The sequence below is a fragment of the Pelodiscus sinensis genome, chromosome 23 (assembly GCF_049634645.1).
Source record: "Pelodiscus sinensis isolate JC-2024 chromosome 23, ASM4963464v1, whole genome shotgun sequence".
Classification (NCBI taxonomy): Eukaryota; Metazoa; Chordata; order Testudines; family Trionychidae; genus Pelodiscus; species Pelodiscus sinensis.
This window is the reverse complement of record NC_134733.1, coordinates 23336012-23354286: the sequence shown is the minus strand read 5'-3', so window position 1 is coordinate 23354286 and position 18275 is coordinate 23336012. Positions and strand designations below refer to the sequence as shown.

The 18275-nt window shown below is 46.6% G+C and overlaps 1 long non-coding RNA gene across 1 annotated transcript in view; it reads left to right on the top strand.

The window, feature by feature from the left end:
* Positions 1-9755: 9755 nt before the first annotated feature.
* The window catches only part of LOC106732131 (uncharacterized), a 52995-nt gene continuing 44475 nt past the window's right edge, over positions 9756-18275 (top strand). Inside the window, exon 1 of the long non-coding RNA XR_012897293.1 lies at positions 9756-9876. This is a non-coding gene — a long non-coding RNA (uncharacterized LOC106732131). The remainder of the gene's footprint in view (positions 9877-18275) is intronic.

Here is an 18275-nt window from a genome sequence, read left to right as displayed (position 1 = left end):
GGTCCAGTGAGACCCCCGACCCTGAGCCCTGACCTTAGAATGGCCGTACTGGGTCAGACCAAAGGTCCATCTAGCCCAGTAGCTTGTCTGCCGACAGTGGCCAACACTAGGGACCCTGGAGGGGATGGACCGAAGACAATGACCAAGCCATTTGTCTCGTGCCATCCATCTCCAGCCTTCTCCAAACAGAGGCCAGGGACACCATTTCTACCCCCTGGCTAATACCACTCCATGGACCCAACCTCCATGAATTTATCTAACTTCTCTTTAAACTCTGTTCTAGTTCTAGCCTTCACAGCCTCCTGCAGCAAGGAGTTCCACAGGTTGACTCTTTGCTTTGTGAAGAAGAACTTTCTGTTATTAGTTTGAAGCCTGCTACCCATTCATTTCATTTGGTGTCCTCTAGTCCTTCTATTATGGGAACTAATGAAGAACTTTTCTTTATGCACCCTCTCCACACCACTCGTGCTTTTATAGACCTCTATCATATCCCCTCTCAGTCTCCTTCTTTCTAAGCTGAAAAGTCCCAGTCTCTTTAGCCTCTCTTCATATGGGACCTGTTCCAAACCCCTGATCATTTTAGTTGCCCTCCCCTCTCCCACCCTCTCTCTTCCCCTCTCCCACCTCCTTTTCCCAGTTTCCCCGAGTTTTGTTCAATAAAGAGTTTCTATTTTTGAACACACGTGTCCTTTATTTTGTACATCAGGAAGGGGGGGCTAGGGAGGGGTAAGTGGAAGGAGGTGAGGGAGGAATGGGGTACGAGCCCCCGATGGGGAGGACTGGGCTGGCTCTGCGGTCTCCTCGGGGTGGAAACTCTCCTGAAGCCCCTTGATTGACCCCCCCTCCGGATGGCAGCCTGCGGCAAGTGCAGCTGGTCTGATGGCTGAGTGCTGTGATGTGCCGAGTGCGAGCACTCAGGGCATTCCAAACCAGGACTGCTTTGCAAGCGGGGAACCCCTGAGAACTGTCTGTCCAGGGTGGGGGTTGGGTCGCTTTAAGCACAGCCCTCGGCTAGCCTGAGGCAGCAGCTCCACACTCTAAGTCCTAACCTGATGCCCTGCCGGCACTGCTTCCGGCCATCCTTAACCTCTGTTCAGGGTCCACTCAGTGTGGACATGCTAGTTTGAATTAGCAAAACGCTAATTCGAACTAGTTTTTAAGTCTAGATGCACTAATTCGAATTAGCTTAGTTTGAATTAACTAATTTGAACCAAGTTAGTTTGAATTAGTGCTGTAGTGTAGACTTACCCATACAGTGGAGGCTTGGTTACCTTTAGAATTAACCAGTAATTGAGCAATCAGTATATTTTGTATGTTCATACCAAAGCATGTTACAATCTCTGCTCAATTTCAGAACAAAGTACAAACCACTATCTAGCATCATACATTTGGACAGGACACTAATAATTTGTGTTATTAAATAAAACAACCAGGAGTTCTGGGGCACCTTATGGCATGTATACACTGCTGGGTAAAATTCGAGTTAAGCTACGCAACTTCAGCTATGTCAATTGTGTAGCCGAAATAGCTTAACTCGGGTTTTGGCGCTGTCTACACAGCAGGAAGTGGGAGGAAGAACACTGTTCCTACGACTTCCCTTAATCCTCGTGAAATGAGGGTTACAGGAGTCAGAGTAAGAAGTCCTTCAGCTCACCATTATTTCAAAATAATGGCTTGCTGCGTAGACACGCTGTTTGCTATTTCTAAATAACACTTCAGGGGAGGTGTGCCCTTACAGACTGAAATTTATTCGGACATCAGCTTTTGTGGATAAAACCCACTTCAGCAGATGAGTTGGAGTGGAAATCACAGAGGCAGGGGTCTATATATTAGAACAAGAAAAGAAGTGTATGAGCAGTATTAATGAGGCTAATCAAGTCAGGATGTCACATTTGCAGCAGTTGATGGGGAGATGTAATATCAAGGAGGGAAAATTGCCCTTGTAGTGCATTAGGATCCCGTTTCAATCCTAAATCGATTGTTTTGAATTTGCAGATGCAGACTGACACGTCTACCCCCCTAAGACTTTACTAAATAGTCACCTTTCTAAATATGCATGCTCTGGCTGGGATTGCAGGATTTCTGTTAGGTTTCAATGACACAGCTGCCTCCACAGATTTACTTGGTGCTCATAACTAATAGGGGAAAGCGACAATATGCCCCACTAATTAAAATGATACTGCATGCTTCATTTGATGTGCTGCTAATTTTTGCACTCGTCTTTTACTGAGCTAAAGGAGAAAGGGGTCACAGTTCCGTGTTTCCTCCAGGCTTGTGAAAGGGAACAGTAGGAATTTAGTATTTTAAATCTTTATTTTATGACGATTTGGGTCCCTGAGCAACAAGTGTTATCATAACCCTGCCGAAGCAGGACGTAACGGGAAGAGCCTAAAACACCTCTGCCATGCTCCAGGCAGCTCCCTGCTGGGGTTTATGGTTATCGTGCTGTGTGTTTGGCCGAGGAGCAATTTCCTAGCATAGCACACCCTACGCTTAGCACCCACTCAATGAACATTAAGCAACTGTATCATTAAAGCATCTGAGTTAATAATTCTGATTTGGGAAACTCAGCCTCATTAGCATCATCTCCACAGCAACCGATGGTTGGAGGAGCATGGCTGTGAAAGGGAATAAATTAACGGAGTGGCTACAATTCTAGCAAACTAAGATACAACACTAGCTCCCCAGCTGCTGAATGTGGGGGTAGCATAAGAACATAAGGACATATGAATGGCCACACTGGGTCAGACCAAAGGTCCATCTAGTCCAATGTCCTGTCTGCCGACAGTGGCCAATATCAGATGCCCCAAAGGGAGTGAATACAACAGGTAATCTTCGCATGATCCATCTCCTATCTTCCATTTCCAGACAAACAGAGGCTAGGGACACCGTTCCTACCTATCCTGGCTCATAGCCATTGATGGACCTAACCTCCATGAATCTATCTAGCTCTTTTTTGGACTCTAATAAAGTCCTAGTCTTCACAACACCCTCTGGCAAGGAGTTCCATAGGTTGACTGTACGGTGAGTGAAGAAAAACTTCCTTTTGTTTTTAACCTGCTGCCTATTAATTTAATTTGGTGATCCCTACTTCTGATATTGTGGGAATAAGTAAATAACTTTTCCTTATTGACTTTTTCCATGACCGTCATGATTTTACAGATTTCTATCATATCTCCCCTTAGTCTCCTCTTTTCTAGGCTGAACAGTCCCATTCTTTTCAATCTCTCTTCAGATGGGGCCTGTTCGAAAGCCCTCATCAGTTTTGTTGCCCTTTTCTGAACCTTTTCCAGTGCCAACAGATTTGTTCTTGCTGTGAAGTGATCACATCTGTACGCAGTATTCAAGATGTGGGAGTACCATGGTTTTATACAGAAGCAAGAAGACATTATCTGTGTTATTCTGTATCCCTTTTATGATTCCTAACATTCTATTTCCTTTTTTGACTGCCGCTGCACCCTGAGTGGATCTTTTCGCAGAACTATCCACAATGACTCCAAGATCTCTCTCTTGAGTAGTTGTAACTACATTAGTCCCCATCCTATTTGTGCATTTCACTGGGACTATGTTTTCCAATGTGCATTACTTTACATTTGTCAGCATTAAATTTCATTTGCCATTTTGTTGTCCAATCACTTAGTTTGGTGAATAGTAATAGAAATGTAGCCGTGTTAGTCTTTAAAGTGCTACATAGTCCTGTATTTTGCTTCAGCTACACCAGACTAACAAGATGGTTTATGAGATGATGAGCTTTCGTGGGCCAGACCCACTTCCTCAGAGGAAGTGGGTCTGGCCCACGAAAGCTCATCATCTCATAAACCATCTTGTTAGACTCTAAAGTGCTACATAGTCCTGTATTTTGCTTTAGTTTGGTGAGATCTTTTTGAAGCTTTTCACAGTCTGTTTTGATCTTAACTAGCACCTTCAATTTCCTTGGTCCATGATTTCAAAGGCATCCTCAGCCATTGGCACCAGAGGATGTATTGGGCACTGGCAGTGCTTTTTTTGTAAAAAAAAAAAAAAAAAAAAATAGGTGGCTGTGCTCCAGGGGAAAAGTTGTTGAGCTCTGGCTGGAGTTGCTGGTGCTGCATCTGGAGGTGCCGGTACTATGTACCGGGCAGTACTGTCACAGAAAAAGCACTGGGCACTGGTGTATTGATGCAAATGTCCCTGAACACAATGAGGTGCTGAACAAGGAAGAGGAGAGAAAACATGGAAAGTATGGTGTGAAATTAGTGAGAGTCACCCACAGGAAGGGCAAGGATGATTCAATCTGAGAGGAATTATTTGGGCCAGTTCCTCTGCAACCCACAATGGGAGGCTGCCAAAACATGCTGATGACCTGGTCCCAGTTCAGCTCCGGCTGAACTAGCAGCAGAAAAACTGCTGCTCAGTAGAACAGTTCTCAGCGTTTTCCCATGAGATGCTACCTCACTGGGACCATGTCTGAGTTACTTTCCTGCTAGCATGGATGCTTCAAGGCCTGGAGGATTATTTCCAGGATGTCAATAATTGTCTTTTCCAGAGTTAATGAATTAGAGGCCTTTTCTCTTTCTAAATGAAATCTTAGCTGGCAAGTGCTGAAGGAGCTCTTTCTTTTCCCCTTCCTTTAGTGTCAACAAAGGGCCAATGTGGACTCTGCTGTTTGTTCTGTGGAGGGCACTGGCTTCCACTGGTGTCCCACAATGCCTGCCCTGATGGTTCTGCTCAGTGTTCTGTGATCTCTGCTGCCCTGCCAGCCTGCGCCCTTCCCCTTCAAAGCTCTGGGAAGTGTCTGACAGCTGAGTGAGCTGCTCTGTTTTAGGGAACAAACAAAGAGCAAATCATTGGAATGCTCCTGGTCTGCCCTGCTAGGAACACAACAGCAGGCAGGCTGCTACTGCTGGGGGAGAGTTGGAGAGACAGCTGTGCTGCTTTGGCATTCTTAGCATGGAGAGTTCTCAGAGCTACTCATGGTGCCGCTCTCAGCCGCTGAGGGGACTGTGGGAGCACTTGGAGGGAATCCCAAGATGCACAGGGATCAGCTCTGCCTTCCCACAGTGCTTTGCTGTGGGAGACATACCAACAGGGCATTGCTCACACTGCCAAGGATGGTGCCCCCAGGGTGGACAGAGGGAGCAAGTGGGAACACCCTGTTTGGCGTTTTATTTTGTCGACTTTTGGGTGCTGGCATAAATTCCGTTGACAAACCGTGGCAGTGTAGACGTAGCCTGAATGTGCGCGTGTCTCTGCTTTGCTTTCCCGACCTGTTCCACAAGCCTTCATTCTCCCTCCCAGCTCCAGAGAGCATTGGCTTAGCTTAGCCTGAGTCTGTGTCCCCCCTTCCCATCATTACATTGATTCCCCTGCCTGAGGCTCCATTCCCTTTGAAATCTCAGCCCTCAGCACCACAGCCCTTTCATCCTCGACTGCTCTCCGAGCCTTACGGGGCGCAGTTAATGTTTTTCTGAAATCTGGCCGTGTTCGTCCGGAGGCTTTTCCCTTCTCCCCCGTCTCTGAGCTGGGGGGCCTGTTTGGTACACTCAGAGCAGCCCAGCGTTACTCAGGGAACATCTGGCTTGGCTGGGATTTAGGAAGGTGTTTTAAGAGTTGCAAAATGGTTCCCGCTGACCCAGAAAAGCAGCCTGTGACAAAACACCATGGCTCGGGAGATTGTTCAAGGGGTGGGTGGGTGCAGCATGCCAGGCCTGCTGACTGAAGGAAACAGAGGGTCCATTACGTCGAAGGCTGGCTGTGTCCGGCCTGTGTGCTGAGGTGGGAAGGAGGGACAAGGTGTCCATCTTGGGAGCCCTACTCTCCACGGACGCCCGGCGAGGGGCACACTGGCCCTGAGAGGATGAGGTGCTAGGACAAGGTGCAGAGGAGGGGTGCCGAGAGCAGCTGGGACCTTGTGTGGCATGGAACCACTTCAAACTCGGGGTGGGGCAGCACCCCTAAATCCAGCTCCACTGAGGAGAAGGAGTGGATGGGATGGGGACACCAAACAGTCTGGCTCGTGGTGGGTTTGCACCACAGTCCCACTCCTGGTGTGGCACCGTCTGGCCCTTCACAAGGGCAGCACAAAGGAGAGGAGAGTGAGCGGGGAGACAGTCAATGCTCAGGGCTAGAAGGGACTGAATTTGCGCTGTCCCTGTCCCCTCTCACCACTGAACCCTGCTGTCTCCACGGTCTTTTTCCAAGGTCAGGGGGTGGGCAGCTCCCTCAGCCTGGCAGGTCTGCTCCTAAGAAGAGCCAGTGAGAGGGAGAAGCTGTTATACTTGTTCAAGGGACATTCTGAAGATTAGTCGGTCCTGTCAGGGCTCAGAGGGGTCTCTCTAGCTCCCAGGCTAGGCTCTGCAGCTGCTCCACAGCCGGAGAACACGGTGAATCATTCCGTTTCGGTTTAAATAAGAGTCATTAAATCTTTGCTCCCCTGACAGCTCCTTCTGCTGAGTCCACGGCGCTAGGCACGTCTCCCCGAGGCGGCTGGTTTCTCTCTGTTGCATGTGGGAGGCTTGAGGGCTGCAGCAGCATATGCCAGCTGCTGTCCTTCGCCGTCTGAGTGCCACCCAGGTGCTGCCAAGTGCTTCGTATTTTTGCTTTATCAGTTTAATGTGAGTTCATTTTCCTGCTCTTTATTTGAGCCGCACGTGGCTGCACTATGCTGCGTGAGGCGGGCCATGCGACAAGGCGCCTCGGCTGTTGCATCGAAGCCCTCCGCCTTAATCGTGTCATCTGAATTGCTCCGAGGGCCAATCGGCGTGGGGAAAAGCAGCCTCTTTGGGAAGTGGCCGTGCGCACGTTTTCATTTACTTAGCAGGCACTTGTCACTGCTCGCTGCCCGTGTCGATGCCTTGCTGACTCACAAAGAGCAAGAGAAGGTAGCGGATGAGGCTTGTTTTCCTCATTACTCTTTGGGCATGGTCAAAGCTCTGTAGAGCCTCCCGGGCCCTGCCTGTCCCCGGCCCCTCCACCTCCTGACTTCTCCTCTAGCCCCCGACAGCCAATTACCCTTCAGCACAGCCAGCCTCGCACTCAGAAATGTCCTCCCTTCCTCAGAAACACGCCCCTTTCTTCCTCAACCCAGGACAGTCCAGCCTCTGTGGTGGAGGTGGGGAACCTAAGGTCTGGGTGCCTGGATCTGGCCCCTGAAGCTCAAGGCTCTTCCCCAGCATAGGGGAGCTCACACTGGCACTCCAGCTCTCCCCCCGCCATCCCTCGTCAGGGCTGGAGCTCACAAAACCTACTAATCTGCCCCCCACCCCCGCGCATGGCTCTGGTGCGTGAGGGGATCGTGGGGAGAGCCTTTCTCCTTCTCAGTCAGGGCCCACACCAGGAAGGGGTTCTTTGTTTGTTTTTTGCTTCTCACTGGTGAGCAGCCCCCAAGTGATTTTTCTGTGGGGCAGTGGCCCCTGATCCTCACCCCAGCTCTACAGTTTTAAAGGGCTGCCCCTTCTTCCGTGGCTGCTCTCCTGGGGTTTTCTCTCACTTCTCTAGAGACCTAGGCTACACTACACAATTATATCAACCTAACTTACCTCAGGCTACAGGCACCACCGTTGTTAAGTTGCATGGGTGCGCACACTTGACTCCGTGTGTCGGCAGTGCCCGCCCTGGCTGGAGTGCTGGTACAATGTTGTTAACACGAGGCACTGAGTGACAGCTCCTGAAAGCCAGTAACAGTCGGCGTAAGCCATGTGGGGTCTGCACTGACATTGCGTACACATAATCGCATCGGCTGTCACTCGGTGCCACTCAGAGACGTGGTGTTAGCAAATCTCCACAGAGAGGCAGCGAAATTTAGGTGAAGCTGTTTCCACAGCTAGGTTGACATAAGGCAGCTGATGATGACCTAACCCTGTAGTGTATATCGGGCCCCAGAGAGAGCACATTTCATTCAGGTTTCAATCGTCACATAGCTCTGCCAGGGCTTGGCCTATTCTCCTCCTGTTGATAGTCTTTACTGTGTCATTCAAAGGTAGACACAGACATAATTCCCTGATCCTTAGTGCAAGGGGTATTTCTGGAAAGAACTTCATTCCTGGAGACCAAGTAGGTGGCAAAAACCAGTGAGGGGTAAACTGAGTCACCCTTTTTCATACAGCTACAGAAGTCCCATGTTCTTTGCAAAGATAAGTTTGGCTCAAGTAATGGAGTGGAGTCAACAGTGTGCCCTTATAGCCAAGAAGGCTAATGGCATATTGGGGAGCATTAGGAGGAACATTTCCAGCAGATCTAGAGAAGTGAGTATTCCCCTTTATTCAGCTCTGGTGAGGTCACATCTGGATGCTTGTGTCCAATTCTAGGACCCCCATTACAGACAGGATGTGGACACATTGGAAAGGGTTGGGCGGAGGGCAACCAAAATGATTAGGGGGCTGGAGCACATGACCTACGAGTGGAGGCTGAGGGATTTGGGCTTGTTTAGTCTGCAGAAGAGAAGAGTGAGGGGGGATTTGATAGCAGCCTTCAACTACCTGAAGGGGGGTTCCAAAGAAGATGAAGGCTGTTCTCTTTGGGGGCAGGTGGCAGAACAAAGAGCAATGGTCTCAAGTTACAGTGGGGGAGGTCTAGGTTGGATATTAGGAAAAACTATGTCATGAGGAGAGTGGGGAAGCGCTGGGCTGGGTTCCCTAGGGGTGTGTGTGTGGAATCTCCATCCCTAGAGGTGTTTAAGTCCTGGCTTGACAAAGCCCCGGCTGGGATGATTGAGTTGGGTTGGTCCTGCCTTGGGCAGGGGGCTGGACCCACTGACCTCCTGAGGTCTCCTCCAGCCCTGGGATTCTATGACTTTACAACGCCATGGCCTGTTGTGAAGCTGGCCCAGGAGCTGGGGGAATCTCGCCCTCTGTGAGTAATCAGGCACTGCAATGTGTTGGCATCAGCCATCTGTCTAGTCATTTCAAATTAATGGAGAAATTCTGAAAAAAAATCAAACCTGCTCATCGCTAATTCACATGTGGAGAAAGGGGCTAAATTGATTAAATAAACTGTTTTCTGAGAGGACGCATGGAGCTCCACTCAGCGCTTTTTGGTAGCAGATTTTTAAGCCTAATCATATCAAATACTCTTCTGGCACCCATTTTATGAAACACATCACAACCCCTGCTGGTTTTAATGGATCTAATCTCCCGCTGATTATTCCTGGGGTTTCAGCCAAATAAGCATTTCGAATTTAAAGCCTTCACTGCAGCTCAAACTTGGGTTACCATGGAGATCAAAGTAGTATTTCTTTTGCCTTGATTTTGTTTAAACCAGTTTGGTAATGGCACTGATGAGACCGCGCCATTTCGGTACGTCCTGAGGTCTCGACGGCTGAAGACGATGGGACGATCGTTCATAGCAGCTGCCTCTCTTTGGCTGTGCGGGTAAAGAGCTCTCCTTTGGCAATGGTGAACCTGTGCCTTTGCTAGGAGTGAGTAACTCTGTAGTAGCAAAGCAGAGGCATTTCCTGGGACTCCGCGTTGGTTGCACTATAGTGCTTTTCAACTCGCTTTTCCAATTACAGCAGTCCTGGGGAGATCGGGCTGCCAGCATGTCAGAAAAGGAGTTTTGCTGAGCTCAGGGGAGTCTAACATGCCCTGGTCACAGGCTCACATGTTAACATGCATAAGGGGTTGCATGTTCATCAGAATAAAACACCCTTCTCCAGTCTCCATTGTGTGAGATATAGTGCACAGGCAGGGTCATGACCATGAGGGATGGCCAGCAGCCTGGGGACTAAGAGGTTAACTGTACCTAGCTAGGCAGCAGTCAGCCAATAGAAATGCAGATAGGGATTTCAAACTGAGACAAAGGAATTTTTGTTTTTCCCCTCCTTTGTCTCTGAGCAGTTGTTCTCCAGATACTGAGGAGGACAGACAACGTGTCTCTCCAAAAGAAGACTCTTCACTATCTGTAAGTAGGGTAAAGTTTAGATAAATCCATTAGGTGTTATTGTTTTATGGTTTGGGACTGTGGATCTGATGTCTGTGCATTTAGAAATGGGGTTTTCTCTCTTTTGTAACTAAGTTTTGTTCCCCATGGGAAAATTCCCCATGAGTTTATTCATTGGTGGCTCTCCTCATCTAGCCAATCCAGCTGTGCTTGTAACAGGAGTATTGTGGTGATAAGAAAAGTTCTTTCTTTTTTATTAACTTGGTATTAGGGCTGAGATTTCTCAAGTGATCTCTTCCCTGGTTTTTCTTACCATTACTTGGATAGTGGCTGCAGATTTTTATCCCCCAAATCTAGGTTTTTCAGATTTTGGGGGAAGTTTTATACCAAAGCCTGGAAAGAGAAGGTTTTGGGGTACTTTTGCAGGCCCTCACTTCTGCATTCATCGTGCCAGAGTGGGGAGTCAGCCTTGACAGCAGGGATTAGAGTGTCACTGGAGACCAGAAAAACTGGTTCATTATCAAAGTCCTTGTACAAAATATCCACCTGATTCCATCACTGGCTCAGATAATTACTCAGTCTCTAGGGCTGCTCTCAGTGGAACATGGCGATGCAGCGGTTCCAGGCCCTACGCAGCAGTGAAAACCGTTGCCTGAGGGGGTTTGGACAGTGCACAGGGACTCACGTGGATCACCTGGGGGGAAGTGCACATCACACCATGGCCAGTGTCCCACTGAAAACCTTTCTCCTCTGGTTGCACCAGAACCAGACCCGTAGGAAGAAGTGATGGGTGTGAATACTGGAGTTCCAGCCAGGAAAGTAAAAATCTTCCCCTGGATTTCAGTCCCGAGGGGCTGAGAGCTGCGATTTGGTGATGGGCAGACGGAGCAAATGACAGAACCAAACACTCCTTTGTTCCTCTTGTTGTAGAACAGGGATTCGCTCAGCCCTGGTGCCGCAGTCCTGCGTCAGCCTTTCCTCACCTTCTGCAGCCGTTTATTGTCTAGTGTCCTCTTCTGCCAGGTCATCTATGTTCAACGTGAGGAGCAATGACGAGCAGGCAGAGCGAGGGTGTAAGCTTTTAACCATCAGAGCAATTTCCCCGGGGGGTGGTGGTGGTGGGTTCTCCAGCACTGGTAATTTTAAAAGTTGAGAGGGGATGTTCTCCTAAAAGATCTCCTCAAGGAGTTATGGTGGGGAAGTTCTCCAGATCCCCCGCAGAAGGTCAGACTATGTAATCACTGGGGGTCCTTCTGGAATCTAGGTCTCCTGGAGAGATCTGTAGGGGCAGGAGCCCTTGCAAGCTCCCCTCCCACCCCTCCATCCCCGCACACTGACCTTGGTGAGAGTCCTGTTCCAGAACAGAGGGTTTGTCTAAAAGCAATTGGACGGACTCTCCTGCATTAGGATGCTGCACCAAGTTCCATCAACTCTTTTCACTTAGGCCAGTGGAAAACTTTGTCACCTAAAATACCCTTCCCTCCGATCTCTGGAGGAAACTCTTATTGCTAATCATGAGTATTTGGATTACAGGTATAATATGCAATGTAGGGCTAAAGAAATAAAGCACTAATTAAAATTCTACTGAAGTGAGCAAATTGCTTTGAAATGAGAACATCAGGACAGGAACCAAGTGGAGATTCAAACCATCCTCCTCTCCATCTGCAAGACACTAAACTTTCAAGTATTTCTTCTTTACTGTGTCTTGAAATCCCATAAAACCCTTGACTCCTTGGTCTAAATCTTGCAAATGGCTTGGAGAGGATTACATCCTCTCACCATAAAGGCAGAGCATTGCCATGGGCTCGAGGAAATCTCTGTCAGGCATCGTAAGGGGAGAAGAAAGTAACCCCGGAGGAGAATGACATTTACAGGGCTGTGTCCTGCACATCCCCGGTGCGGTCATCAGAGCTCAGAGTTCAGGTCCATACCCAGAGGATTGCCCCAGGAGGCTAGCATGGGCCCTCTTTCACCCAGTGTGCTATTGCCCCACACTCACAGCATGGAGAGGCAATCAGGCCAAGCTGGCACGTAGCTGTGATGGTTCTGGAGGAGCCTGGTAAACCCAATCCAGGTTCAACAGACAAGTAATTTTCCAGATTACTGATAGCTGCACTCTTTTTATTTCTTGTATTTCCATTGTTATCTTTGGCTTTGCTGATGCCCATTTAACTCTCTCTCTCTCTCTCTCTCTCTCTCTCTCTCTCTCTCTCTCTCACACACACACACACACACACACACACACACACGAGCTATTCTCCTCTGACTGTTCCAAAGATTAATTTCACTGAGAAGTTTTTGTCCCGGGGTTGGAATTGTCTGGAACCTTTCATTTAACATCAGACTTATTCACATGTAATAGTTTTTCTTTTTTAATCTTCCTAATTTGAAAATAGGTTTGCTGAATGACTTTGAAGTGAATGAAGTGGTTTGGTCAGCACTGTGTCTCTGGAGCGTCACACACATTGTCAGATTTTGACAGTGGAATTATCTCTGGGCATACGTGTGTGGCTAAATTAGCAAATAGCTTTAAGATCTAAGAAACGATGGTTATTGTAAGAACAAAATAGTTATTAATGTACTCATTTACTTGGGAGCCAGACTTTATGTAATTACAGCTGAGGATCAAGATAAGGTTAATGCATTTACTTTCCTGGGGTATTTATAGACATTTTAAATTGTTCTCCACCCAATTCTAATAAATAATAGTGCGGGTTCCTTAGGGACAGAGCAGTGGGATTGCTGGGCAGAGTGTGACAGAAAGGAAAAAAGAGAATTTGTCAGGTTTGCAGGGAATCATGATGAATAATATTCATAATGAGGCACATCACAGACATAGTCCCTCTCCTGAAGTGCTTACAGCCCATGGGCCTGATCCTGCAATTGTTTGGGATGTCACATGTCTGTGCCACCGGAATCAATGGGCATTTTGCTCTTGATTTCATTGGTGCAGCATCTGACCCATTGGGAAAAGCTGCCGATGGGTGTCAGCACTTGCTGTATCACCCCTTAAGTCAAGCCAGCGCACAGGGAATGTGTGGGGGTGGGAAAGAGGCAGCAATTGAAGGGAATGATTTTTTTCAGAGAGTGATTTGATCTTATGCCAAATTCTTTTACTGCATCCTTCATTACACCCTTCAGCACATGGCGCTCTAACGTCTTTGCAGACCTAGTGCTGTTAATAATGCTCAGGAGTTATATGATGCAGTGATCTACAGTGGCATGAACATGAGGCTCCATTTATTATTCACCGGAAGGAGTATAAAGTGATCCCGCAAGCATGAGATGGGGGTGTTTTATTTCCCAACACTTTAACGGGGCCAGAATTGCAGGACTCAGTGGAATCTTCCAACATGTTTTGGCCCCAGAAACACTGTAGTTGGGATCTGTATGACTTTATAGACCGTGCTGTTATGACCAGGTCGGTCCCAGGGTAATAGCGAAACAAGGTTGGTTAGAAGTTGGTCCAGTAAAAGATATTGCCTTACTCGCCTTGAAAAAACAGAAATGAGTAAGGGACCGCCAGGGAGCAGCAGAGAGAATCAGGAGACCAGCCAGCAAAATGAAAACGGTTGCTCTCAGATCTGAGGAACTGCAGCCCTGACAAACCCTATCAAGATCTGCGCCAGGCACTGAATCAATTTGCAAGGCCAAAGAGGGGAGGATCAAAAAAATAGATGTGATGTGATGTGATGTTTTGGGGTTGGCTTCCCATCTCCTCCAAGTAGCTCAGGACAGCCAATATTACCCGCGCACAATCTCCTGAGCTTGCACTTCAGCCACTGAAAGTCTGCAGAAGTTCTACAAAAAGATTGGGGGCTTTTTTTTTTTTTATGAGCAAGCGCCTGAGTCAGAGGGGAAGCATGATGATGGGCCATTATGCGGCTCATTTCTTTGGGGTGTATGTAAGAGGTCTGCAAAGCCCAAACTCCTGCCCAGGTTCTTAAAAGCACATCGTTGCCACAAGTGTCTCGAGGTACATTTCAACTCATTTCCGATATTCACTACATTTTAAAATCAGATCTCTGGAGCACGAGCTGGGAGGGGAGGTGTCGTTCTAAAATCGCCTTTGGGGAGGGAGAACAGCTAAGTGCGTCCTGCTCCGTGGGGCTGAGAATAAATGGCAGCCTGAGGAAGGGGTGTTACTGTTGCTGGGAAAATTCTTCCTGTTTTATGTGTCAATAAATTATTAAAGCAAATGACTTTGATGGGTGGCAACTGCCAGTTAGGGTAAGACTGTTTCAGCGGTCACGTTCAATGGAACACAGGAGAAGCGACTCCAGCTAATGGGAAGAAACCGTTGATTCAGTTTCAGCTCCTGTTGAAGGAGGAAGGCGGAGACAGAACCGCAAAGAACACTCACACCCTCCCCTTCCAGCCTGCGTTTGGAGCCCCACTGTTTCACAATTACATTTGACTCTGCTCTGGCCACAGCAGAAACTGGAGCTGCCCAGGGAGGAGAGGTTTGGTTTAATAATTCTGTGCTCACTGGGTTTGGCTTTGCAGCTAACAGTAGTTCATAGCTAAGCTCTGGGTGAAAGTGGAGCTAGGGAAATGGGTTTGGGTCTGCTCCATGGTTTGAAATATATGGCTAGGGTGGGGTGTGGTTATGACAAACCCAGGTGCCATTGGATTAGAAATCCCTGAGTTTGGAAGAGGCCTCGTCCTAGAGTGGCTAATGCCACGTTGTTTTAGGTGCTCTGAAGGCTCCCATTTCTATAGTGTCTGAACACCCTACAGTCCTCCTATTTCCCAAACATTAAGGCTTGGTCTACACTACAGGGGAAGGTTGAACTGAGATAGGCAACTTCAGCTATGTTAATTATGTAACTGGAGTCGACATAGCTTAAATTGAGTGTCTGTGCCGTCCACCTGGCGGGAGGCTGACAGGAGCAAACTCTCCCATTGGCTTTCCTTACTCCTCATGAAGAATGGGACTATTGGCACCACCGGCGGTTCCCTCTGAGTTTGACACGGCTGTGGTCAGTCTTCTGGGGCTCAATTTAGTGGGTCTGGTGAAGACCTGCTAAATCAATCTTCTGTGTAGTGAAGATATGGCCTAAGTGACTGGCCTAGCAGGGAATTGAATCTGGGCTTGCCAGCTTACAGGCTAGGGCCCTAACCATCATACCAGCCTTCTTGTCCACAAGGGGATGTCTTCTGCGCTTTCCGCACTAAAACAATGTGAAGAAATCTCATACGCCCTACTGAATCCCACACAGACACATTTTCCATCGCCGCCCACACACACACCAAGCCCATCTCCTTACACACTGCTACTCTGTTTCTAGCAGTTTCTTAAACAGAACACAGTGGACGCCGTTAGAAGGCTCACACACAGTTTAACGAGATTCTTGCACACTACCCAGAAGAAACAACCTTTCAGTCAAGACACTTATGCTATGTCTATATTGCACCCTTCTTCCTCAAAAGCTTATGCAAATGAAGCGTGGAGTAGAATATCACCACATTTCATTTGCATAATTAATTAGGGGACATTTTTGCACAAGAGGCTTTTGTGCAAAAAGGAGCTGAGTAGATGACTCTTTTTTGTGCAAAAACCCCCTCTTGCACAAGAGCCGTTCTTCCTGAAAAAATGAAGAAGAATGGCTCTTGCACAAAAGGGGGTTTTTGCGCAAAAAGGAGCCATCTATCCAGCTCCTTTTTGTGCAAAAGCCTCTTGTGCAAAAACAGCCCCTAATTAATTATGCAAATGAAGCATGGTGATATTCTACTCCACGCTTCATTTGCATAAGCTTTTGCAGAAGAAGGGTGCAGTATAGACGTAGCCCTAGAGTGAAAACTCAAGACTCTGAAATCTGAATCGCTGCCATTCTTTTCCTCGAGGGTTTGGTCATGCATTTAAGCCGAGGTTGTTTTTGTGTGGTATAGGCAAACAAGATGTCTCTTCAAACAGCCCCCAGTTGGTAACACTGCCTCGGCAAGCCTCCATTTCATTTGCCCTAGTGTGTAATGCATTCAAGTATATGAGTAGTTTTAAGTAACTTTTAGCAAGTGACTAGACTCCATAGTAGGAATAAGCTGAATGTTAAGCACTTGCTGAAGTACTTTGCTGGATTAATGATCTAACGGCAAAATTTCTCTCACCAATTTTCATCTCATCATCTAATAGACAGCCTTCCTTAAGCGTCCTTTCCCCCAGGTTTCATAGCATGTAGTATCGAACCCCCAGCTAATCTCCAACCCTTGCAAACAACAACGTCACACCAAACCAGCAAATGTGTTCTATGCATCTCTTACACAGCAAGACTATTCGGAAATGTACCCCTGTCAAACGCCAAAGGTTGCATCTCAGATGCCCGAGCAATCCAATAAAACTTGATGTTTTAGAAAGGCTTCAAGTCACTGAAAGCCACCTGCAGCAACAGCAGCTCAGCCTCAACATACCAAACGAGCCAACCAGCCAAATCCTGGCAAAAGAGGTAGCCTGGCTCTGGTGTTTGAAATCTTCCACATCCACCTGTGTAATGATCTGGGTTTACTATAGGGAGTGGGGTCATGGTAGCAATGGATTAAATGCTTAGAACCCCCCACCTGAAAGATGTTACTTTCATTTTATGGCTACAAATGAGTTTTCTTGCTTGAGAATCTTTATGTTCCGCAAAGGTCAGAAATAGGAGTGAGGCGGCTAAACAGAACAGTTCAGAAGCCTTTAGTCTGTGGTGAGCCGAAGAGAGAATATCACAAAAATAGTGCCCAATCTGCAGCTGTATAAACTGGTAGAACTCTACCAACGTCTGTGGAAAGCATCTGGCCCATAGCACACGCCAGGTATTTAATAGGTTAACGAGACTTGACACATTATAAAAATGTTACCGATCTCTAAGGAGTATTAAATGGTCAATTAAGAAAGCTGTCAGGGCTTTCAAAGTTATTACAGTATGGTAGAGAGTTTCTCCTTTGTTAAGTCTCTGTGTGTGTGTATGTAAGTGAGAAAAAGAGAACTGGGCTGTGATAAACACGTGTCACACACACACACACACACACACACACACACAAAATGTGGTTCAAATAATTAGTCATCTGCTCCCATCACTTATGACCAGTGAAGGCTGCTTCCATAACTAGGGGATGTCAGAGACAGTGAACTCAAAGGGTTAACTTTAGTGGCTAACAGATACACTGAATAGCTGCAATGGCTATTAATATGAGCATTGGAGAACATCTTTAGAGCTACAGAATCCAAACCAGGAGCCAGAGTGTGTTGCTTTAATATAGTCAAATAAATGAACTGGGAGGAAGAATTTAATCAGAAAAATGTGGCTGCTGGTTGGGAATCATTTAAGAAGAAGTTTCTACATGCTTGAAAACCACAATCCCACAACTGTGGAAGAAGACTGGACTGGTTAAAACAAAAATAATAAAAAATCCTAGCTTAGAGGGTAAATAAAGGCAGCTTTAAATCACCATAATAATTTAATCAATGAAAAAAATGGGGAATTTGAAAGTAATACATATAAATCAGAAACTGGGAATTGTAGAAAATTAATAAGGGAAGCAAAAGAACACAAGGACATCTATGTCCAGCTGATTGAAGGAGGATAGGTAGTTTTAAAAATACATTAGGAACAAAAAAGATTCTTGATAATGGTACATAAATAGATGGCAATGATAGAATGGTAGAATATTAGTGCAGAAAAGACCTGAGCGTATAATAATTAGTTTGTTCTGTTTTGGAGGAAAAGATACACAGTCTCATTCTTCACATTTCACTAGTTTCTCTGGAGGATGTTAGAGAGAAGCTACACAAATTAGAGATTTTAAAATCATCATATCCAGATAACATTAATGATCCAGTGAGCATCACAGCCAGCTGAGATCCAGGTCAATTCACAATAAGTCTTGGGACAGTGGGGAAGTCCCCAAAGACTGAAAGAAAGTGAATGTAGCATGTTAATGTCATACCAATTTCTAAAAAGGGTCAATGGGATGACCTGGATAATTATAGACCCGTCAGTCTATATTGATCCCAGGCAAGGTAATGAAGCAGCTGACATGAAACTCAGTTAATAAAGGAGGGTAGAGCAATTAATGCAAATCAAGAAGATTTTATCAAAAATAGATCCCATTACACCAACTTCAATATCTTTTTTTCATGAGATTAAAAATGTGATTGATGAAGGTCATAGTATCACTATAACATAGCAGAAATCTGTACAGTACAGTAATTCTGTCAGGTGTCTGACTTGATGCTGCTTAATATTTTTATCAAAAGAAACTAAAAGGATATAAAAATAACACAAAGCACGTGAAATGGATTAAAAAGTGGATAACTCATAGTTCTCAAAATGTGATCATAAATGGGGAGTATTTATCAAGCAGGTGTGTTTAAAATAGGGTGCTCTAAGGGTTGGATAATAGCCTCGGCTATTTATTATTTTTATCAATAACCTGGAAGA